Source organism: Neopelma chrysocephalum, unplaced genomic scaffold, assembly GCF_003984885.1.
Source record: "Neopelma chrysocephalum unplaced genomic scaffold, ASM398488v2 Primary Assembly neopelma1_147, whole genome shotgun sequence".
Taxonomy (NCBI): Eukaryota; Metazoa; Chordata; class Aves; order Passeriformes; family Pipridae; genus Neopelma; species Neopelma chrysocephalum.
The window spans coordinates 13,233,653-13,257,999 of record NW_020897809.1 but is presented as its reverse complement, the minus strand read 5'-3'; the positions used below and the strand labels follow the sequence as shown (position 1 = coordinate 13,257,999).

The window sequence follows — 24,347 nt, the reverse complement described above, 5'->3', positions numbered from 1 at the left end:
CCCACTTCTCTCATCACCTCTTTAAGTCAGGCTATGAGTTTCAAGAGGGAAAGTTGCCTGCCCTTCTCTATCCTTTCTTTTCTTCCTCTAGCTTGGTCTTTCTTACCCCTCGCCCCACACTCAGGATGACAGGTGGCACACAACATGAGCTGGACTCAGGCATTCACACAAAAAAGTCCCTGTTTAAAGATCTGGGGCCAGAACTCGGGGACTCAAAGTAGATGGCCCAGACCACCCTTGGCCAATCTTGACAGTATTCAGTACAGCTCCTTTGCCTTCCCTAAATATAAAAGAAACCAGGACAGATGACTGCGGGATGCATCCACAAAGTACTTGTTAAAGCAGCTGATGAACAAACCCATTTGTCTGAAACATCAAAATCTATATTCTTATAATAACAAAAAGCGATGGGCTTGCAGCCACGACGATCACAGGGCATGAGCAATTCAAGAGTTTACAAGGAGACTCCTCCACTAGATCAACAGAAATGCTTGAGAAAAGCATAAGCTTTTAGTTGACAAATTCTTTGTTAGGCTTCCAGGTGCTCACACCACTTAGAACAACACCAACCTCTGAAATACACCTTTTTTGTTTTGCTGTTTCTCACACGAGACAGAAGCGGGGCAAGAACAACAGCAGGACATTGGACAAAGCCACTTCTCTCCTGTGAGCTCAGCACTGTTACATTCCAGGTCTTCCAGCTCCAGCATCTACAGTCTCACATGATTAAAGAAAGCTACCAAACTGTAAGGAAACGCCTGCTTAATGGTTGACCAAATCTGTGCACCATGAAGTGCTCTGCTGTTCCAACAGCATGTCAACAGATGGATCATTTTCAGCAATGCAGAGACTGTTCACATGCCACTGGTTGCATAAACCGAGAAAAACGGTGCTATTGTGGAATAACTGACATGTTTTTATGGTTAAATTATTATAAGACATTAATTGATTCCTTTCCACTGCATTTTTCAGAAGCCCGGTTCTTAGATGCAAAGCCGACTCTGCTTAAATTCAATTAGTTTTGGGGAGGAAGGGGGTGGGTAGTCAGGAAATAATCATTTATGAACAGAAAAGAAAAATCCTAATGCAATAAAGCACAACTTCCAATTCAGTTGACATGTTTTCCTTTACTGTATGATGGTAACATGCTAAATCAAGTGACCACATCTGAATTCCTCCTTTTCCATGAACAGATGCACAGCGAGGCTTTAACATCACCAACATCATGCAGTACAGCCTTCATGCTAAATCCTGGTTATCCCACTACCAGCCACAGAAGCAAACAGGCAAAAATAAATCGCAGTGAGGTACCAGCTACAAAGCACACATTATGGCTCGTTTGGGTCATGGACATAAGGATTAATAGATATCAAACAGAGGATAAAAGAAAACAGTGGCAGAGAGGTCAAAACCACTCCTCAGTCCATCCTGAATGCAAAGCAAACTCATGTCCTGCCACAAGTGCACACTCTCCCATCCTAGCCTGGCCTCAGAAACAGCCAGTTAGCAAAATCCTTGCAGTTTCCACTTGTTAACAGTTCTCCATTACAGGAAGCAGTCTCGCCTGGTCCTGAATTTGTAACTATCACTTTGTTTCTGTATTACTTACGTTTCTACCCTTTGCACCCCAAATTAAGTAACGACACAAAACAAGAATTTTGGGGATCATCCCCGGGTTTGTGCTGTACAAAACACTATGAAATAGAGAGCTATAGCTGGGATTCCTTTATATTGTGAAAACACCATAGAATCAAGATCTGGCTATTAGGCATGAAGCTACAGCAATTTCATTTATTCAACAGTACAAAGAGAGGACAAAGGGAAGAATAAAGTGGAAGGCTTCACATCAAAAGGAAGGATGTAGTAAAAGAGGCGTTCTCCTTCAGGAGAAAAGGGCATAGGAAAATGCAAGAAAAAAAGAGACACAGAGAAGCTGTCAGGAGCGAGGAACAGCCCCAAGGGATGTGGCACAGGTGGAGCCTGAAGCATCCATGGCATGAGAAAGGTAGGAGACAGGTATCAGGGCAGGTGAAGTAAGTGACAAGGAAAGACAGGGCCAGAAAAGTGTGCAGAGTGCAACTGAGTACCACTGTAGTAAAAATGGAAGCATCCTTGTCAGGGTGTATGTAGAGATAAGCTGATGGGAAAAGAGATGCATGTTTATGAGTCTGGGAAGAACAGCATCAGTTCTTAAAAGAGGGAAGTAACGTAGAACAAAAAGTATCGAAGAACTAAGAAAATAAGAACAAGAAACCCCAACAGCTTTTGGTTTTGTTCTCTTTAAGGAAAGGTCAAGTGCCGTGTAACAAAAACTAAATGAGAGCTTCAAGAAGCTGGTTGGTCAGAGTTCACTCTCCGTGCATGGGACCATGCAGGAGAGCACTTCTCAGACCCAGACAGTAGAGAAACTTCCCTTTCCAGTAATCTGAAGGATGAGAAGTAGCCTGCTGTACATGTTGTTATTGTCTGCCACATCTCTCCAACTCTATAGCTCCAGCACTGACTATTGAGCTATTCCTACCTGTCAAAGAATATCCCAGCCAGTAGCTTAAGGCCATGATTATCAGTAATTGCAACTAAGCCAGGTCTGGCTGCACTCAGGGAAAAGTTGTTCACGTTCTTATTTTCAGAAGCTCACAGGAGAGTTTTACTTGTTGGCACTAACATCAAGAGAAATAACTTTAGGACTTGGTGAGGACGAGGATGCTGCTCATCTACATCACCTGAGGATAAGCTGCTCCCTTCCCTGATTTTTATTTCCCCATTTGCAAAGCAAGAATGATGATAAAGGCCTCTTCTATAAGGCATTTTTTGAATTAGCAAACACAGCCACTGTTGTCCAGGCACAAACAATGGTCCCTGTTCTAAAGGAAATGGAGAGGGGCCAAATATTTGGATGTATAACCCAAGCAGAGTTGCACCAAGGGAGTGCAGTCTGGCAGAAGGTACATGGCAGGCTCAGAGATATCCAGCAGCACTGGCACTAAGGGGGGAAGCACACACCCCCCTCCGTGACGTCTCTCCCCCTTCCTCCCAGCACCACCCAGCACAACACTCCATATATGTGACAAGCAGCTAAGCATTGGTTGTGCTTAAGCTCCAGACAACAGAGAAAAATAATTATGAAAACCATTGGGATGCTGGAAAATTCGCTTTCATATTCACAGCATGTTGTATTTGCCTCTGCAGTTCTGTTCTTAAGCCTCTGCCCAGATGTGAACCGAAACTAGTTAAGTAACAGTGCAGTTCACCCTGATGATGCAGAGTTTCTAATGAGGGACTTCCCAAGAAAATAATACTCAGACTTTGAGTAATAATTATTCATACATGTTATAAATAAACACAGCTCCTAATACTTTTAATTAGACAGTTTCCACCAACAAGTTATGTTCCCTTTAAATATTTACATTGCAAAAAGAAACCATACAGCACTTCTCCAGTGATGGAGGAGTTGAAGAGTGGTCTAAGTCAAAATGGATTTACTGGAGACCTCTCTTATTACAGCTTTTTCTTTCAAACTAGGTAAAAAACTGACGAAGACCAAAAGCATTAATTTACTCTATTATATACATTTGAAGAAAAATTGTTTAAGTGGGTAAAGGTTTTGCCCATCTGCATTAGAAGTCACAATAACATTTGAAATTATTACACAAAGCAGCTGCTGAATGACTTGTTTCTACAATTCTGACTGACAACATCTTGTACCCAAAGGCTTCTATTTTGCTACAATCCCTTGAGCATATTGGATATTTTATCCACTGTGGATGGGATTTCTCTGTTCCACCACCTGAAAACAGTTTATTTATCAAAGTCACAAAACTTAAAGCTTTGTGCACCTCTCCCCCACCCCCAGCATATCACCACATCAGGGGTTTTAAGCACATTCACTCATATATACACTAAGTCTCTATCTGCCACATAGAAGCTACTTAATTATTTGTTTGCCCTGCCACAGCACACAGGAGCAGTCAACATCAATCAGCATCTTGTCCAAACAGCACTATACAAATAGCAAACATGACCACTCCTGTCCTGAAAAACCCTAATTATAGAAGGCAGACAACATAAGAAATAAGGGGGGAGACATAAGTGTGCCAGGAGACAGCAGCAGTCCTTACAATACCAAAGGGGTTTGTTTGTATTTTTTAACAATTATAATTAAAAAACCCCCAACCACTTCCTACTATGGATCTCTTCTTCCTTTTGAAAGAAGGAGAAAGAGTCAGCAAGGAGGAATACTTTTTCCATATGAAACAGTCACTTTGATGCAACAAGGCCAACAGATGGAAGTTTTCACTTGAAACAGTATTGTAGCTGGGAGTCCTTCCTCCCCAGGTGCTGCTCTGCTGATCCTTCCCCTTCATTTTCTTTGAATGAAATCAATTTTATGCAATGCTGCTATAGCAGTGTTGCAGGAGAAAGCATCAAGATCATCTTTACCTGCTAATTTACCCCCTGCACTGGCAAGCTGGAGATCTCGAGGGAAAGAACGGAAGATAAATGGGAAAAAAAGAGCTAACAAGTCTGTTACTATTAAGAGCACTTTGTCAAACAACAACCCAAAGAAACTGAAGAGATGGGGCAGAAAAAAGACCATGAGAAAAGAAAGGTAGGTAAGCAGATTCAGCGAGACACCTCCTGTAACAGCTTTGTGAGATGACTCACCCAGAGCTCTGCTCCCCTCTCCAGACTTAGCCCAACACTGGATCAGAGGGATGTGCTACACATCAGGAAAAAAAGGGTGGAGTTGACAGAACATTTCCTGGGCAATCACAGGAGCAATAAGCAGCCTGTTTGTCCGCCCGGTCGCAATTACGGGAACATCAACACTGCTCAAACACACTCAGCACACAAGAGCGCCCTGAGAGCTGCTCCATCAGCCCCAGCTGCCGGGCTGCAAGAGGCTGGCTACACCTCTGGAGTAGGTGACATCCACTGGGAACAGTACAGAGGCTCCTGCATGCCACCAAGAGCCCTGAAAACATGACATCAGCTTCCTGCCATTTATCAGCTTAAAGCACAGTTCATTAATAAAACCATTTTTAAAGGTTCACACAGATAACGATCATGGAACAGTGCTCTGTTGGACACAGTGGATGAACGCACAGCAAAAGCTTTGGGAAGGTAAAGCAGATGTGCTGTAACACAAGACAAATCTGGAATAGTGATTTCCAAGGTGGGAAGTGAGAGGGTGAAGAACATGTATGAAGTTATGGCAGCCAGTTCATTTTACTAACAGACAAAAACCTCTCCACGCTGAAAGAGCAAGTATGGGAAGAAAGGGATGGAGAGTCCCATGGCACTGCTGGGTTCTGAGGGACAGAAGATGGACATGGAAGGATAAGGAAAAGTTCTCACAGCTAAGGATATATTTGACATACTTAATTTCAAGCCAGAAAGAATGGACAAGAGACAGAGTCTAAAGGCTTTGAGTTCCTCTTTGTGCTGCATAAAAGACCAAAGGATCCTGTAAGGATGCAGTCCCATTTATTCCATCTGAAGGGCCAAAGGCACACACACAACAAAGAGAGAGACTGAAGCCAGAGCACAGAGATTAAGTGGAAACTCACCTTGACATCAGCCCCCAGGCAGCTGCTGACGCCTGTCCTAGAAACCCTCCAGGAAAGGCTCCCTCCAGGCCGGACTGTCCCACACTTCCCTGCTGTCTTGTTCCCCTCAGAATAAGGTTCCCAATACTCCATCACCTTCCCTCACATACAGAGCCAATCCCTTCATATCCTGTGCTATTCATCTTTCTCATCTTCTTTTCATCCTCATAGCAGAGCCATTACCTACAACACTCCTAATCACAGTTAATTGGTGTCTGCTACATGGAAGAGATCCATAATCTTCAAAGCATCTCCCAAACAAACTAGAGCAGAAGAGATTTCCCCCTCTGCTTAAGGCATTTGGCAAGAGCACAGCAGCAGACATTACACCAAGTGGCCTTTTTGTTTCCACTCCCTGAGTCACAACCCTATGCATCAAAGATTGATTTCACACCTATCTGGGATGAATGAGCTTTCCTAAATGCTTATGACATGCTTAAGAAAAAAAAAAAGGCAGCAAGGGGAAGGTATGACTCACCAGGTATTTGCTAATCTATAGCTGATCTTCAGAAGTTATTACATTTGTATCATGTTTCACAAATAAACATGCAAATTTCAACATTTATCTCAGACCTACAGCACAGCACTCCATGGTTAGGGGTTACCACAGCTGCTGGATGGACAAGCCACACACAGCAGCCTTCTCCAGGAGACATAAAAATACCAAATGACACAGATAAGTCAGAAATAAAAGGCTTCCTTAAAATAACATGCACACAGACTCTTGAACTCTACAATAATCCCTACTCTCTTCTCCTAGGTGTAAATGGCAGCACAGACTCAGCAGACTCAAGTTTATTTCATTCTTTTAACCACTGAAATTCTTCTCAGGTTTCCAGAAGGACCATGCTGCCTCTTCCCATCCTCAAAGGTATTTGGCACAAGAAGAGGCAACGCCTATGCCATAGCCGAACAGATAAACTGTCTCCCTTGGCTGGCTGAATCACTGTTTCAAATTAAGCACAAGAATATGGAAAATCCCAAGCTTTCCTTTGCCTCCCCATATTCCTACTCCCTCTTTCAAGGGGGAAGTCCTACAGAACTTCAGGGATCAGTTTTACTCCCAGGTACAGACAAGCGAAGCACATGACAGCAGGCTCCAGCTTCCATGGCCCAGCTATGTTTCCTTCTCCCAGCAGCAGATCCTAAAATTACTTTCAGAGGCGAATCCAGGCAGAATCCAACCGTATGTTGATGGTCTTTAAGCAAGGAGAGGGGCTGTAACACTTAAGAGCCAGACTTGGAGCAGTAGCTCCATGTTTAGGAAATCTCGTAAATACCCAGTAGAGATTTTTTGCACCAGAAATGCTGAAGCCTGTAAAAGCTGAGCTAAAAGAAATGCCACCTACAGAAAAAGACTTAAACTGCTGAAAAATCCAGATATCAGTGGGGACAACACCCAGGAAGGTTGGACCTACCACAGCTGGCGATGCCAACAAACTGAACCCCAAATTTGGGAGATGAGAACTGACACTCAACTACCTTAAAAACCGTGGTTTTCTTTTCAGTATGTTGTTCCTATTGTATTTCTTTTATGTTCACCTTCAATGGCTACTAACATACCAAGCCCAGGTCTTTGTTTTTTTTAAATGAAGCAGATCTCCTGACATCACTGGGAACAGAAGCATGGCTTGAACAGAGGAACCAACAGTTACTCTTAACAGTGTCTGGTAATGAATGAGACAATCCCCATTAACTCCAGTTAATAACCACAGTTTCACAGCCTATAAAAGTTCTGCTGCTTGGCAAAAGAGGAACAGGCAACCTCCAATTAACTCTTTCTTTCTTGTTTAAATATAGTTTCCTGTGCTTACTGGTGACCAAATCCTGTTTGCCTAACTCATGAGAGCACTTCATTTTAGTGGGAAAACTCTGAGAATTCAGCTTTTATTCAAATAGAATCTGAATTTGACTTCGGGTGCTCTTATGGCCTTAATGTCACTAGGAAGGAGTCTGCAGCTTGTGCCAAGATATTCTATCTTCTTCCCCACCAGGTAAATCCTCACTGGGTAACAGCTGGAAAAGAGCTGGATGACTGACAAACGTGAATCCAACAACTGAAAATAAGCAGATTGATCTGTTATTCCCATTCTTGCCAGCAAGTGTTGCTGTTTACCAAGGGAAAGCAAGAATGAAAAAAAAAACCCCAACAAAAAAAAGGTATTGCTAAATTTCGTTATTGTGTTTGTACCCAAATCTTTCCATGCAGAATTCTGATTCATCAGTTGAAACTCAGTGTGGCTTCAGAAGAACGTGCTTTCAATAGCTTCTGAAAGCAGAAAGCTTGCAGACTATTTTCTGAAAAAAAAAAGAACATGCATATGATCTTCTGCAGTGTTGATAAGCACATAGCAAATGCCCAGGGAGAAAATTTGTGTGGGGAGATAACTGCAGAAACTATTCTTAGTAACAGAGTTCTGCATCTGTTAAACTAACTCTGTTGGCACTGCGCTGAAAATTTATATTCAGGAACACGTGTTCCAAATGTTGTGAAAAAGATACTATTTTAAATTCTGGTTTATGTAACCTGAAACATCTCTGAGAGCTCATGGAGGTATTTTCATTGCGCACCGAGAAGGAGCAGAGCCTGGTGGTCCCCAGCACAGCAGGGACTCACGAACAAGGGCCAGTGGTGTGAGGGCAGCAGAAACCCACATGTCAAAAACACAGAATAAGGCAGAGCAAAGCCCCAACACCCATAGAAACAGGTTACACAGTCACAGGCCTAAGCATGGCTGAAAACTGTGGTTTTAAAACTGGGGGTTTGCTGGTTAAATCACTGTCACTCAGCAAGGGGAACTGATCTTTAGCAAAACATTTAAGCAAATCCATGATGTTCAGTATACCACGACATTCCAGCAACACAGGACTCACAGGCAACCAATAAGACCCTTAAGAGGCCTGCAGATGAAAATAATGTAGTGCAAGCTTCATGTGTGACAGTGAATGAGATGAGAAACTTCATCTGAAGATAATAAAGCAGAGCCCCTGTTTAATAGACAATTTAACTTATCAAGCTTCAATACTTCTTTTAGTTGTCTTATTTCAATTTGAAAACTAACTTTTGGTAGGAGAAATGTCCATTACAGAGGAGGTTTTTTTTTCCTTCTAGCCATTTTTTTAAGTCCTCCCATAGCATTTTATTTTGGAGCACCATGAGAAGCTGGGCAGAAGCTTTCTCTCTCCCCAGTACATCAACAGTGCCCCTTAAGTTAGACCAAGCAGAATCCACAGCATAGTACTCTTTTTCTGTAACTCCTTTGTGGTTATGCCTCTATGTACCAAACAGCACTGGACCTCTGGATGCACCTATAAATAACTGCTGTCAAATGGAGTAAGACCATTCACCTCTGAACCCGTGGCTGAAATCTCATCAAAGGGCTGAGAGCAGTTTCTGTGTTTGACACCACCCGAGACCACTGTGGCACCTTCCTGCAGTTATGTGACTACATGGAAAATTCATTATCCCACTCAGGAATAACTGGGACCTTTACTTGTAGAGCAGCTGTAGAGAGGTCAAAGCCTGAAAGAATTTTGGAGAAAGCAAGCAAAAAAAAAGAAGAAAAAAAAAAAAGGTCTGAACGTTGCAGGGACTCCAGTAAAAACTGTTTTTTACTCAGTTAAACAGCCAAAAGCAGTATTAGACTGCACCACTCACACCAGACTTGCTCCTGGCTCCCAGCAGCCATATTCTGGTACCCAGTTTGAAAGACAGCCTCCTTCTTTAACCACCCTCTGTTAAAATGCTTGTTCTAAAAGCTGATGGTACAGACAGGGCCCTACACTAGTCGCAGAGAATGTATTTTTTCCTGCTAAGCCATCCTCATGGCAACAGCCAGAAATACCCTTCAGTAACCCGTACGTGTCAACAAGCTCCATTCCAGCCCAGGCTGTTTGGTATAGCAGTTATTTCACAAGTCTCTGGTGGGACTGTAAATTCTGGCAGTGTCAAATACATTTCCTTTTATTACAAAACCCATTTTGAAGCCATCAGAAAGATTTCTCATTTGTAAACTAGCACTTCTATATTTAGAATATTACTTGGATTACAGATTTATTTTTTCTTCCTGACACTGCAGAAATGGAGAAAAAGAAAAGGCAGGAAACACTAGCAGAGGCAAACAGGCAACTTTTCATATACTGGAAAAAGGTTTAAGTTTTTGGAGAAGGGGACTGTTCCTCTGGATTTGAAGGAATGGCCCAATTCACAACTTCCAGATGAAACACTGTCCCTGACTTCACCCCTCTGTAAAATGGAAACTCTTCCTCTGGCCAGGCTAACCTACAATGTGACTTGTGGTCTGCTTCAGAAAGCAAAAGGTCAAGGTGTTACAGGGATGTGGGGTGAAAAACCAAAGATGCATAAAGTACTCAGTCAGGAGAGGACCACTCACTTCCATAACTCCTCATTTCTTCTCTGCTGAAAGCATAAATGCTGAAAGTCTACTGACCCCTCAGCCAAACCCAGGGAAGCAGATCCCCCTCACAAGGCATCTGCTCCTTAAAGACAGGAGCCTTTTAGAAGTACTAGACTAAGTTGTTTTAACATGTAGAGTGAAGTACATCATGACATTGCCTTTGCAAGTCAAATAAAATATGAAAAATAGTTGATGGAAGTACAGATTTCAGTTTTTCAACTGAACTAATACAATAGGAGAATAAAGGAGTCTCCTGTACGTGCCAAGATGAGCACAGCTTGGCATGACAGACCTCTAAATAAATTCTAAATCAAACTAAAAACCATGACTGACAGGATAATGACTAATACCCCATGTAAAGCAAAGCTCTTTTTTATGGACTCAGGAGATTTTGATGTCTTGGACTGAATTCTCCCAACTTAGATGCGCTTTTTTTTTTTTCCATCAATTCTGGATTAACTGGCTCAATTATCCTCTCAGAGTAAACCATAGCCAAGCTTTTGATTCCTTGACTAAAACCTGCTCTGCAGCTAAAACTAATACCAAGGCCTACCCAAACAGCTTGGTACAAATAACCTGGGGGAGGGCTGCATACATTAGTTCCCAGATCTCTGGATATACTTTTTTAGGGGGAGGGCACTGTTCCAATAGTTTCTTAAAATTACAGCAGCAGAACAGTGTGAAGCTGGGTAGCACAGAGCTGCCAACACATCAAGCACTTGCAATGATTCATTAGTCCAGACTTGGACAAGTTGTTCCCGGATTTGAAACGAGAGAAAGAAGGAACTAGACATCCAACCTGCCAGAGCTCAGCTGATTGGTACCCAAATTCCAGGTGCTGGGTGAATTCATGGAATAATCACAGTCATAGTCTGCCCAGCTCAGCACCACGTCTCAAGTCCAGCTACTCTCTAAGCTCTGCTCCGCTTGCAACCCTCCAGCATCCACAGTTATTAACTAAGAGACAGAGTAACCCCAGTCCAGTTCCTTTCAGTATCTGGTCTGTCCATGAAACTGCCCAATCTTTTAAGTCCAGTAGCACCAACTACTTCCACAGCCTCTTGAGCAACCAAATTCATGTGTTTACTACCTGTTTAAGCTTATTTTTTCCCCCTACAAACCTGTATTATTGCATTTCTTGTGTTTGCTTTTATTTTAATCTAAGCAGGTATCTTGCTAAACAATGGAAAACTGGTTTGCATCTTGAAGTCATAAACATTAACTGGTAAAAGAGAGAATAAACAGCCATTTGTGAGGGACCACTTCGATGGTTCAGCATTTGTATTCAGTCATCATCTAACTTCTCTGCCTATGTATTTTTTTGAATGAAAACATTACCAGAGTTTCCCATTTATTGAACCCTAATCTTTGTCTGTGTTTCCTATTAAACCTTTTTCCAGGCTTCCATCCTCCCTTTCCCCAGAGAAAGGGTCTTTTGAAAAGTTTTTATCAAATGTAATGTATAATTTAGCCTGATGTAGCTATTTCCAGATGGCCTCCAACGCAATGAATTTATGCACTCACCGTGAATTTTCCAATGGAGAAGAAATAAATGGAAGCAAGACAGGATTTCTAAAGGAAGAACCTTGCAAGTGCCTCAGGAATTACGATACTTCGTTTCTTCTAATAAAATTCACAGAGATACCAAACACTCCCAGTGACTTCACCCTTGTCTCTAACCCAAACAGCTTTTTCATTGAAAGAGAGCCACAGCACATGCAGGTATTCAGACTGTTGGCACACCTTACTGGAATCTCTTGCCTGAAAATCCAGCCATTAACATATGGAGGAATTGGAGCAAGCGCTTCTATTTTTATCGTACACCATCTTTTCTGAGTTATCATTTTCCCTGGATTAAAGGTATTTGGCAAAACAGACAGAAAACCATGAATTAGGATCAAGAATTACAGCACAGAGCTTAGCCTTCCCATCAGTGTGATGGTACTGTTCTCTCTGTAGAATCTCATTCAAGTTGTATGCTGCACAGTACAAATATTCCTGCAAAAGATGCTCCTGGACAGCACTATCAGGCAGCTCCTATAGGAGGGCAGCCTAGAAAGTCAGGAGACAGATCTCCAGGTTCCTGTCTAACACCAGAAGCCAATATTTTTCTGGTTTCATTACAACAGGTTTTGTCACTTCACCACAGACACTGCTTCCTTTGCATGTCACATCTTAACTGAGATCCTACACCTGTCCAAGGCCCTGCTATTGTGAATCTCTGGACCATACTGAACCACCACAACTACCCCAGGGGACAGGGCTGGGATCCAGACCCACGGGTTCCTGATGCTCCAGAAGAAAACCTGCAAGCTGGTCACCAGAAACGCCACATTCCTCCAATGACGATAAAAGCTCAGCGCTTTATCCCACTTCCAAAGGTACCTCCTCAGAGGTACCAAGTGTACCTGCCCTGCCACCCTCCACCAAGTCTGCCAAGAGCTCCTTCCTGGGCAGGACACCGACCAGGGTTTTGCCAACAGCAAGGCAGTGGGTGCACTAGAACTCCATCCCATCACGCTGACAGCTCTGCCTCATTGTTTCCCCCTTTAGCCATCTGCTTCTCATGTCTTATTCTCAGACTGCAGATCTGCTGTGAAGCAGCCCACCACCTTCCTTCGAGCTCACACAGCACCTACCAGCAGCACAGGACACTGGGTCCCAGCAGGGATCCTTAGTGTTACAGTAGAATAAGTCACAACACACAGAACAAAAGCTGTTTACAGAAGACGTTGTTGTTGGAGCTTCCCAGATATACTGTTGACAAAATAATGTCACATTTCATCATAATTTCCCTGATGTGTGCCAACTACAGAGGAGCCCTCTGCAACCAGAACACCTCCAAAGCACCCTGTATCAGTCGTCGGTCTATACTCAAAGCTGCTGAGGAGAAACAAGGTTTATATTCTGATTAATTGTTCAGGATGAAAATATGGGCTCTGACATAATGTAATAGCTATTTTGGCACAACTTTTGAGGAGCATGAGTAAGCAGCCTCTCCTAATTGATGTGCAGATCCTGGAGTGGGTAGTAACTGCATAATAGCTTCATGTTGTCTTCTGAAAGTTAACACAGATGTGAACCCTGTCAAACTAGTCCACAGTTACCAGCAGCAGCTACTCACTGGAAGAATTTAACCCCGTTTCATCCATTATCTGCATTTTCTGTCTTCCATGGAAAATGGATTAACACAGGAAGACTTGGAAATTACAGCTGCAGTCAATGCAAAGGATTCCAAGCCTCAGGGGTGGCAGGAGGGCTCCAGCAGCCCATCAAAATCCCTCAGCTAAACAAGTTGCCATTCAGCAGCTGAGCAGCCAGAGCAGCCATGTGTGCTGTGAGAGGACAGTCAAGGTGTACTAAAACAGCTCAGCTTAGTCTGTGGTCAGAGAGGTTTGTGTTAAACCTGCATTACCTGATATTTGCTACAAACCAGGACTTTGCACACAGATAACTACTGCAGCAGAGCTGACAGCAGTAAATTATTAGTCAGAATTAACTAAACTATGCTTGAGCTGTAAGATGATTAGCTCAGTGAGCCAGTATATTTGGGTCATGGTTCCTATGGAGTAAGCATAAAGCTCAAGAAGAGAGAGGCCTGGCAGGTTAACAGAACACTGGCATATGCTTCTCATTCATTTAAGAAATTCAGTATGTCAAGAATCAGTCACAAAGACATCAAACTGGACTCACTGGTAAAGGCATCTGCTGGCTGTAAGCATGGTACCTGTCACACTTTCTGCCGGAATGCTGATTTTAAGACGTTCAACCGCATACAAAGAAACAACAGGCCAGCAACCATACAACTCACACATCAGTTTTATCATGTTTTTGTAAGGTCAGCAGTATGGTTTCACGTTCCATGTAACCCAACATAACTGCAAGCTGCTACAGCAGGAGGAGTCTTGCCCACAGTCTGGCTCTCAACCCTCCCCTGGGTCGGGTCTTGTAACTGTGTGGCCATAGCACGAGTCAGTTCTGTAAGCAGATGGAAAATTTTTTATTTTGAGCATGTGTGGTCCTTTCCCATTGAATCAGCAAGATAAGCCAACTCTCCTTACAGCCATTTAGCAGCCAGCTCCTTCACAGGACTGCGGCTCAAGGCACAGATGGGCAGGGCCAGACCTTCCAGCAGCAGCCAGAGGAGATCAGGTGGAGCACAAAACCACACCCCGCCTAGTGCAGAGTCCTTCTGCCAGCATTTGTAAGGTGAACTTTTACCCCGCATTACTGCCTTGGAAATAAAGTAGCCAAGTAAGTGATAAGAGGCTATTTTTCCCTTAAATCACTCAAATGATAGAGAAGACAAAGCCTCTGATTTCACATACCTAAGCTACAGAGGAGATAGCTGAAAAAACACCGAACCTCCTGCATCTTTGCTTCTGACATCTACTGAAGTCAACAATGACAAATAATTGATAAAAGTGCACTTCAATATAGGAATGCACATTACAGGGCAAAAGCATGATAGACAGCATTGCTCTGCAATGCTTTTGTGTTCATGTTCATGTTCTGAACTGGAGCTCTTACACAGTCTCCAATTCCCTGACTAAAAAAAAAGGTGAGTAATCAACATTTTGCACATGCAACGTTCAGTAGAAAAGGGGAAAGCTGCCCCTTATCCCCGAGGTCACCCAAAACTCCTGGGCAGCAGAAACTGGTGCAGTTTTCCAGGCTGTTTGAAAGCCTGTACCTTATATCCAAAGGTGAGTCAGCCTGTATGAACTGTTATGATGCCAGCAGTCCAGCCCTGAAAAGCACGGGACTTACCAGCTGGCACATACTCCACACACATGTGCAATAAACCTGACACTTTCTGGGGGAAATTAAACACCTCTGCCCTTGCACAGCAGCTCTGCTGCAGCACACAGCTGTACTCAGTGCTGGGAGCACTTAAACAGTCCTCTTGCCAGAGGAGCTGGGACTTTTCTTTTTAGCAGTAATGGCTGTGGTAGGATGTAAAATATGGGCACTACCAAATAAATCACAAAGACCAGGCCAATTTTTGTGAAGGAACTCTGCTGTCTGCAGGTGTAATTCTCCTTCCATGTACCACCCTTCTGTGCCTCTCTCCCACAATAAACTCTGCAGAATTATCCTGGAGTTTGGGTTCAGCCTTCAGTTCCAGCAGAGAAGGGGATCTCAACTATTAGTCCGCATCACCCAGCTGAACCAGGTGTCCCTCCATCTTTATACACTCATCTCCCAACCTCTGCAAATGCCTCACACCTTTTGGAAGTTGTACTGTCACAGCCATCCCATGCCCAGATTTCACAAAAAGCTGTACAATAAACCTAAGTGTGACAAAAAGTCAGTGTGCAACATCAGAAATCCTGACTCCATTACTAATTCCCAATTTAATTCAGAACATCCCTTAACCATGCAAATGCAGAGGCAAGGCGGTGCCTTCAAAACGCTCTTCATTAAGAACTCAGCATTTAGCACAGCTCCCCATAAACTGCATATAATCAAATTTCTGCACTACCCTGTTTCAGCTTCTCATTACTGCATATCTTTCATGTTTTAATTCACATGACATTAGATTTGCTGCACTAAATGAGCACCTTCTGAACTCCAGAATAAAATGGAGGTTAATTACTAAACCAGATTTTTAAGTGAGAGTAAAACTCTATTAATGCCTAAAGCAATGCTAAACTTGACAACTTAATTGAAGTTAAGCATTGCAGAGTTAAACTGCCCCAACAGCTTTATTCAAGCAGCAGCTCACACAGCGAGACCTCCCAGGATCCAGGTGACAGGATTCTTCCTGATCCAGAATCCTGAATTTTGAAATACTCCAGTGGCATTTTGTGATGGCCTTGTAAGCAGATGTCCAGAACCTCTCCCCCCATCTGCTTCTCACCTGCCTGGAACACACCACCGAGCCTTAGAATAAAGGAGGGAAGACAAAAGCAATAGGGTAAAAAAAGCTCTCACTTCAGGTAGTACACCCAGAGGCAAAAACTACTGTCAAGATCTGCCAACATTCAGCATTCACAGGGTGTTAATTTTGTCACCAAAGCACCTAACAGCTAACTATGCCATAAGCACACTGAGAGTACAGCTATTGCTGTCCACTGTTTACCATCCAAAGTCACTCCCATTTACACAGGAAAATCCTGAAAGGACTGCAGAAATGTAGACATCATCCTCATCTACTAACCTGAAGTAAGAAAGACCATTGAGTCTACTGGGTCTCAGGTTCATCTGGAGCTTCAAGATGGTATTACATAATCAAGCCTCTTCCCCAGAAAGTGCTACTTTGGGAAACCACCTCTAACTTTCTGCTTATTTCTCAACAGTTATTGTAAATGCAAAAGGAACAAAGTCTGGAGCAGTAAACATGGTTTATTTTCTACACTTGACGTTATGCTACTGCCAGTCAACTCCGATTATCCAAACATGTCAGAGCTTGAGAATACAGAGAAATGAATGCAGCCTCAGAAAACACAGACTGGAGACTGTAGCACATGGTCATCTCAATATCTGATACCAAGTAAATCAAGTAAGACTGCTATGGCCTAGGACTGGACTCTTACTTGCTATTGGCAGTGTCGTTAAAGATTTTTATTTAATTGCTACACTTTTTTTTACCCTGGAAGAAACCTCTGAAGTAAACTTTTCCAGTCATTTCAGTAAACTTTTCTTTAAGCTAAAGAACACATTCTGTAAGATCTCTGATTTGTTGGCACCTGAAGCTGCCAAAAGCAATCTGCAAAAAACTGAAAAGTAGTCCTAGACAGTCTAGACAAGATCTGTCCCAACTGAAGATTAGATACTCAATTCCACGTGATATTTATTTAATATACCTTGGCTGAAGTGCATTGTATGCTGTCCTGATGAACAGAAACAGCTACAGGCCACAAAAAGGCACTTTGTGCACAGCACACCGAGGAACCGTTTCTACATTTAACCCAGAGCATGGAATGGCCAAAGTTCATGTTTACTATTTTAGAAGTTAATTTCAAATTCAGTGTATGAATTCATAGCAGACAAGTTAGTGCTGGTGCATCAAAGAGCAGGAATATTTTAGTCACAGCCTCGTGGAATTATTATATGTTAAACAGCCAAGATAACATCACAAGCGATGAGCATCTGTCAAATGCTTTGCACAAACAACACCAAGGCACAGTTTTGCAGCACTGGACACAACCTCTGCACTGAAGTGCTTATTAAATGCAACGTTATGTTGAAGGGTGCTTTGCATCCATCCACAATGGGGAATGGCAGAGCTAAAAACTGGTCCGTGTCAAACAAGACTGAATCAAGAGGAGTAAGAAAACCTTGAGTCACGACTGAAAAGGACAGAGAAGTTTTGCCCAAGAGGTCTTTAACTAAACCTATATGATCCACTGCTTTTAGGGCAAATCCCAACAGTTTAGATAAGAAACATAACCCTTTGTCTTACTTCAAAAAGCAAAGCTGAACGAGTGTAATTTGTGCAGCCGCCTGCATACTCCACATCGTGATAGAGAACAGTCTATGTGTAACTCAAAAAAATCCTGCCAAAACACAAACAAAAAAACCCACACTTTTTTTTACTGTGAGAGTCCTGTGGAACAGCTCACCCAGAGAAGTTATGAAGCCTCTGTCTTTGAAGATACTCAAAACCCAACGTGACATGCCTCTGAGCCACTACTCAATGATGAGCAATGGAGCTGGACAAGATGATCTCCAGAGGTGTCACCTCAATGACTCTGTGAGTCTGTAAAGCCACTGGGAAAAACTTCAGACTATTGGAAATAACCCTATTCCAAACCTTCAGATCCTGCCCATGGGACACCCAGTAGCAGACCTGACAGCGTTGTGGTTGGTTTTGAGAACAGCCCAGTTTGGATCCAGAAAGCTGTGGTCACATCCAGCTCCTTTTCCAGAGGAGCCACAAAAGCACTTGCTATCACAGTAGGCAAACACACATGTGAGGGCTAAAGGAACTGTTCTTCGTGATATAAGCACGTGCAAATCTAAATACTCATCTCAAACGATATCATCAGGACATCAGAAATAAATGGGCAGTTAAGTCTTTTGGGAGAAAAACAAACAACAAAAAACCCAGCTGATAGTGCTCATCCTCTGCTAAACAGACTATACGGAAAGTCAGTTAATTCTGCATCTCATGTTGAAAAGATTATGCATTTATCTTCTTCTAGTGGGATTTTTTACTTTTCTAAGTAGTATTTCAATGAAAGTGGAACATATTAAAACCACAGTGTCGGGCTCAGAAGTACATCAGATTTAACAGCCTGCCATATGCTGAACACTCTTCTCCCAATCCAACAACACGGATTTCAGCTCAAACCAAGAGCTGAAACTGCAGCACAAATGGTCTCGAGCAGCACAGCTCACATGCTTAAGGCCTGCTGGATCAGGGTAGAGCTCTCTTGTGTTCAAATCTGCAAGTACAAAACCAACTGAATTATTAAGTATTCTGAAATAAAGACTATATAGAAGTGTTGTGTTGGACAGAGGTCTAATCGAGGTAGATCTTTAAACATATGCTTAACTTCAGCTGGCACTTAATGCTGATCTCTTTCAAAATAGCCTCAGCCTGAACATTGGATGCTTTCTCAGCTTGCAGCTCCCACTACACCAAGGATTTAAAGTACATTTGGGGGGGAGGACAGACAATGTAGGCATTTGCTCAGGAGGAATGCTTTTGGGAGATACTACATATTATTTTAATATTTGAATTACTTTTACAACCTCAAACAAGCCCAAATTGTTTCTAAAATTCCAGCACATAGACACCTCCCTGAATTTTAACTCAAATTCTCATCTTCATCTAAAAAAGATGCCAGGGAACAGAAAAGAGCCTGTTCCCAAAAACGTCGATAAAATTCAGTAAAATTGTCCAGATGATTTTCATTCCACAGAAAATACTAAACCAGCAGTTTGCATAGCATAGCATTTTGTAAATACACAAAATAAAGAGAAAACAATACACAAGTGGAAAGTGCAAATGCTGAGCCCATTATATTTTTGTTCCAGCAGAAATGCAGCACAATCAATACCATCTTGCAGTTCTAGAGCACCCATCTTTCTGCTGCCAGGGGTGCTCTGCAGCTCCAAGTGCCACCAAATAAATTGCACACAGCTCCTAGTGCAACCATTAATTTTTCCTGTGCTACATGCAGAAAGGAGGAACTGCATTCCCACCACTAAACCCCCAAACCCCTGCATTCCCTATAGCACAAGAAGCCAAACAGCACCTACTGAATAACTTATGTACTTTGGATGACTCTGCAAGCAGCCAAATTTAGCAAATTTGCTATTTTCTCCACAGCATAGCCTGATTCTGTGGCTCTTTAAATACAGGGGAAACTGTCTTAGATTAAATAGTGATTAGAGATTTGGAATTTCAAGAGCTGTGAAAGTCCTTGCCACAAAACACGAACCCACTGAAAAGAGATGAGGACAGATACTGCAATTTTCTATGCTGTGCTATTTAATAAATCTCAATGCAAAGGAAGTAAATTACAGATGGGAAAAAAGCATCACATAATTATATGACAACACCTGAAATCATTCAAATCCACCACCAGCAGAATCAGAAAACTGATCAGAAAGATCAGCAAATGATGAGCCATGAAAAAAAGTCTCTCTGCAGTTACAGATGGATTCATCCTTTTTACATGGCATCTCACTAAAATACTTCATAGCAACGGGGCAGGAGTTATCCCCTGGCAGGGGAGGATAGTAGTAGCCACATAAACCTGGAGCCCAGAGTACACCTCAAAAACAACAGGAGAAAACAGGCGAGTGAGCAAACTCAGCACTTAAACTGAGTTTCTTAAACTGTAAGAAATCACTAAAGCATTTCTTCTGTAGGTCATTAATGTTTTTCCATGTGGTGCTACTGGTTTCCCTCATCATCCAGCCAGGAAGGCAGAGACAAGACCATCGCCAGGACCTGCTGAACGTTGCACCACTTGCAGTCCTTGCGGAGAGCAGGACCTGTCAGCGTCCATGTGTCCCTGTCTCTGTGCCTACCCAAAATAGCTGCCCAGGAGAAGCTCTGGGTATGAAAATGGTGGGACCACCTGCTGATGAAGCCACCATCAAGGTGCTCCAGTTCACTGCAAGAGCCACCTTTTCTCACCAGCCTCCTTTCACGGAGCTGGTGCCCAGTGCGACACTCGGCACGGCATTCGGGAACACAAGATCACTGGACCTGTTCCTCTGCAGGTCTATTTATAGTCTCAAGTGGTGCTGCAAGGCAAAAGCCCAAATGGTCAACAGTTTCAAAGAGCAAGTCCCTAAAGATCCCCACTGAGAGCCAAAAACACACCTCCCAGATCAGAGCAAGAGACCACTGAACACACAGAGGAGGGAAGTTTTGTCCTGTGGAGATCGTGGTACCCCAGCACAACTCTTACAAGCACCTCCATTAGTAAGGCTAAGTGAGGGATAATTAACCCTCCTCCGTGAACAAGGACTCCTTTGGAAAGACAACAATTACTGCCTGCTCAGAGAGATCTCTCCCAGATGCTGTAAGGAGGCTGATTCCTTTGGGAAATACCAAAAAGGTTGCAAGACCCTCCTCAGCTCTGCCAATGTGGAGCAGCACCAGGCCCCTTCCATCCAGCCCTGGTTTTGTTGCAGGGGCAGCTTCAGGACCTTTGACAACCTCATACCACCAGGCAGATCCATTTCACGATTTTCTACATTACTCAACACACTCAAAAAACACAAAGTCCTTGGTGGTCCACAGCATCTTCAGGGCTCACAGCTCCTACAGCACAGCTTTGTGCAGCATCAAAAGCTGCATTAGCTGGGAACCAAATTATCACTTGCAGAATAGTTTTGCAATTAGATTGAAACTGTAAATTATGCAACGAGCTAAATCAAAAAACAAGTTTATGATACAGACGTAATCTTATTTCATCTCCTGCCTTACTCACATTACTCCTTTGTAACTCGCTTCTACACAGATTCAAGCATCTCTTGCTGTACCACAAATGATTTCACATTCCTAAAAATTTAAGCATTCCTAAGAAATAACATATACTTGTTGTCACTCTTAATATCCACCTTTGCCTGAAGCTTCCTCACCAACACACACCACTCTGAGAGGCCTTTTGGCCATGAGAGTTCATACCGTCCTTCAAATTCCTTGCCTTCCTGCAACAGTTCAGGACTCTCTGGTTCCCATAACCCTAAAGACTTCCTCCCTTCATCCAACTATCTCTGCCCCAAATATCACCACTCTTATTTCAAGCAGGTCCCCATATTTCATGCTGCGACCTCAACTACAGAGATTTGGAAAACTACTTTTGAGAAACAGATGGAGCTGAAAACTACCTAATTTCTCAGCACATCTTACTTGCCTCCTGGTAGAGCTGTTCCACTTCGTACAAGTAGCTATTTTCTGGAGGAGGGTGAGAACCATCCCATGCAAATACTCACTCCCTTGTGTTACACCAAGTCACTCCTGCCCCTATCAGGCTCAATCAACACTATACAAGGCAAAACAGAGTAGCTTCAGCAAAAAAGACACCTCAAAGATGTTTATTGGTTTGGGCATTCCAAAGGATGGTGGGCACTTTGAATCCTGTGTCTTGAGCCACAGTCAGGATTGGAACTCAAAACTTCTCTGTGCTGAGTGGGTAAAGCTGGGGTAGGGGGATGTCATACTACCTGCTCTTCCTCATTGCTGTAAGAGCACACCTGCCTTGGGCATGTCACTCTGAGGAGGGTTTAGCAACAGCTCACCCAGAACCAACAACCAAATCTTCAAGGGACAGCGTTTGGCACCAACACCAGCCTCTTGCACTCTTCCCTGCCTGACTCAGCCAATCCCCCACTCCACAGGCCGGTGCTCACAAGCCTTCTTTGAATCCACCTTTCCCTCATGAGTTCTTTAAGGAACCCAGACAACCACCTCATGGTTTGGTTTTTTTTTAAATTCCACTAGGCAGCAGAACACATAAAAATGAGATGATGCAACGCTAAAGCCAAAGTTCCCCTAATGAATCCAGCCCTAAGTGTCCAACAGGATGTGACAGGTGGACAGGCAGGCGAGCCGAGCGGGGGATGAGGTCACGAAATGAGCAGTTTGCACAGCACACTACTAATCTTAAATTCCAAACTCATTATGCACAAGCCCAACAAACAAAGGAGCAGCTTAACAGATTTACAATGTACCTTCTCCAAGGGTGGAATAATTATTTATCAGATAGCAACCTTCGTGTTACAACAGCAATAAATAAATAAATGGTCTCAGCAACTCTTCTGAGCCATGCCTGTGGCTTCGCTGGACAAACTGACATCTGGGATGTGCCTTTAGCTGCCTGAGCTTGGGTAGAATTGTAAATATTTGGTACAAATAAAAGAAAGCCTGCTAGATAGAGCAGAAACCCAAACACAGCAGTTAATGGCATCCCAGGGGACACAATGCAAGAGACCCACACCCCCCTGAACTCCTTCCAGCTTTCAATGAACAGCCCATAGGAGTTTTTTTCCCTTTGCTTTTCTGTAAGATCATTCCCTCCTGCATGTGTACACATGTCAATATCATTCTGATTTCATTCTCTCAGGTTGCAACTGTTATTTATCCAGGCTGAAGTTCACAAACATTATAGAAGGAGTTTGTATTCCTAATTTGGCTTTACAGCTGCGTATTATCATGCAGAGACACATCCAGAAAAAGCCTTTTCAAAGTCATACTTTATACAAACTCTCTCCTTTATTTAGATAAAGCCCAAGAATCTCGAAAGGAAATAGTAAATGTGCACAAAACATGCTCAGCCAGGCTCTCCCACTCAGATATCTCAATGATCCTTTTCCATCTCTATGACATTATTCCAACCTCCCAGTTAAGCTCCAGGACCACATGTCCCCGTTGCCCACATTCCCAATCTCTCCCCATCTGACACCTTCCAAAGTCTGGTCCCATCTTCTCACCCTGAAACAGTTCCCAACTGATTTACCTCCAATCCCAAGTTTTCTAGTTAGCTGCTTCTCCTCCAGAAAGGATCACACTAATTCCTATTTTCTTCATGTGTTTACATGTTACAACAGGATGCCTGGCAGTAAGGCTAATAACAATCATTGAATATTCCCATCTCCATTCTACCAAGCATCCTTCATTTGGGACAATCCAGTTGTTCCAACTTGGTACTACTTTTCTCAGATCTCCAGATCCCAAAGTCTCTGCCCTACGAGGTTTCCCCCATTCATTCTGCAGTTTGTGTTGTCACACACTTGCAAAGAAAAGCAAGCAGTGTCTCAGCATTTGGGTTACAGGCTATATATTATGTTATCATAGTGCTGCTTTAAACACATTAAACCTGGCAAGCTTCCAGCGCCTAAATACCTCAAAGATGATCAACATCTTTTCAGGAACTCAAAATACTAATATATTCACCTGAATTTCCTCAGAATTCACCACAAATAAACTCTTTAATGTAACAGTAGGCCAAACCAGGCACATAATCCTTGCACGCAAAGATTGCCTTTGTAGGTTTGAACAGATACAAACGACCTTCCAACCCTCCAAAACTTCAGTGGTCTCTTCACAATCAGTCTCACAAGATGGTCTGAGAAGAGCAGACCCCCAGCATGCTCCAGCCACACCAGCCTGAACAGAAGGTCCGGGTGGGTCTGTGCCCACTTTGTGTCAGAAGAGCAGCACAAACGAAGGTGCAACGTACCTGTGCCTCTAGATCACCGTTTTTGGGGGAGCGGTTAGGAAGGATGAATCCAGTTCTTCCCAGAGGTGGGAACAGCTGCATCGTCTCCAGTGCAGCTGTCTCCCTCAGCCGTAATGTCCCTATGAAATACCAACTGCAGGACTGGTCTCCAGCCACCTGACACCGTACCTGTGGTGTTCTAGAGCAAGAGAAAAAGGGTCTGAAAAAAAGGCATTTGATTGTTCTCAATGCTCATTTCTGCAAGCAACACAGAATTCATAAACTCCACATCTGCAGATGTATGTCTGCCTGCATTGTAAAGGAATAATCTTCATGGGAACTGATTTAAAAAAAAAAAAAACTTGTTTACTGTTAGAGGCTGTTAATTACAACATTAAAATACTAGCCCGAACCCCACATTACACTTGCATTCTGTTTTACATAGCAGTATACGTAACAATCATCACAGCAAGCAGCTCTGTTGGCTCATGCTGGAAGAGGTAATTATATATCACAGGAACACATTTTTGCCCTTCAACCTGCCAGTCCAGTCCATGCAGCAGCTGCGAGCAGCAGGTCAGGGTGGGGGGAGCCTACAGAGCGTTTCTACATAATCACCACTGAAGAAAAAAAGCTAAAAACCACCAGCCCCTGGCTTGCATGCTTGGCAGAAAGCTGCTAACACAAAC

At 43.1% G+C, this 24,347-nt stretch overlaps 1 protein-coding gene across 4 annotated transcripts in view; it reads right to left on the bottom strand.

Moving 5' to 3' along the window:
- Window positions 1-24,347, bottom strand: part of MITF (melanocyte inducing transcription factor) — a 104,092-nt gene that overhangs the window by 72,619 nt on the left and 7,126 nt on the right. Inside the window, exon 1 of one of the 4 annotated variants that reach the window (XM_027700364.1) lies at window positions 23,680-23,833. The exons of the other annotated variants lie outside the window; for them this stretch is intronic. The gene's annotated coding sequence lies outside the window, so the exon portion shown is untranslated. Of the gene's footprint in view, window positions 1-23,679; window positions 23,834-24,347 lie in introns of those variants that run through there. 4 annotated transcript variants of the gene reach the window in all.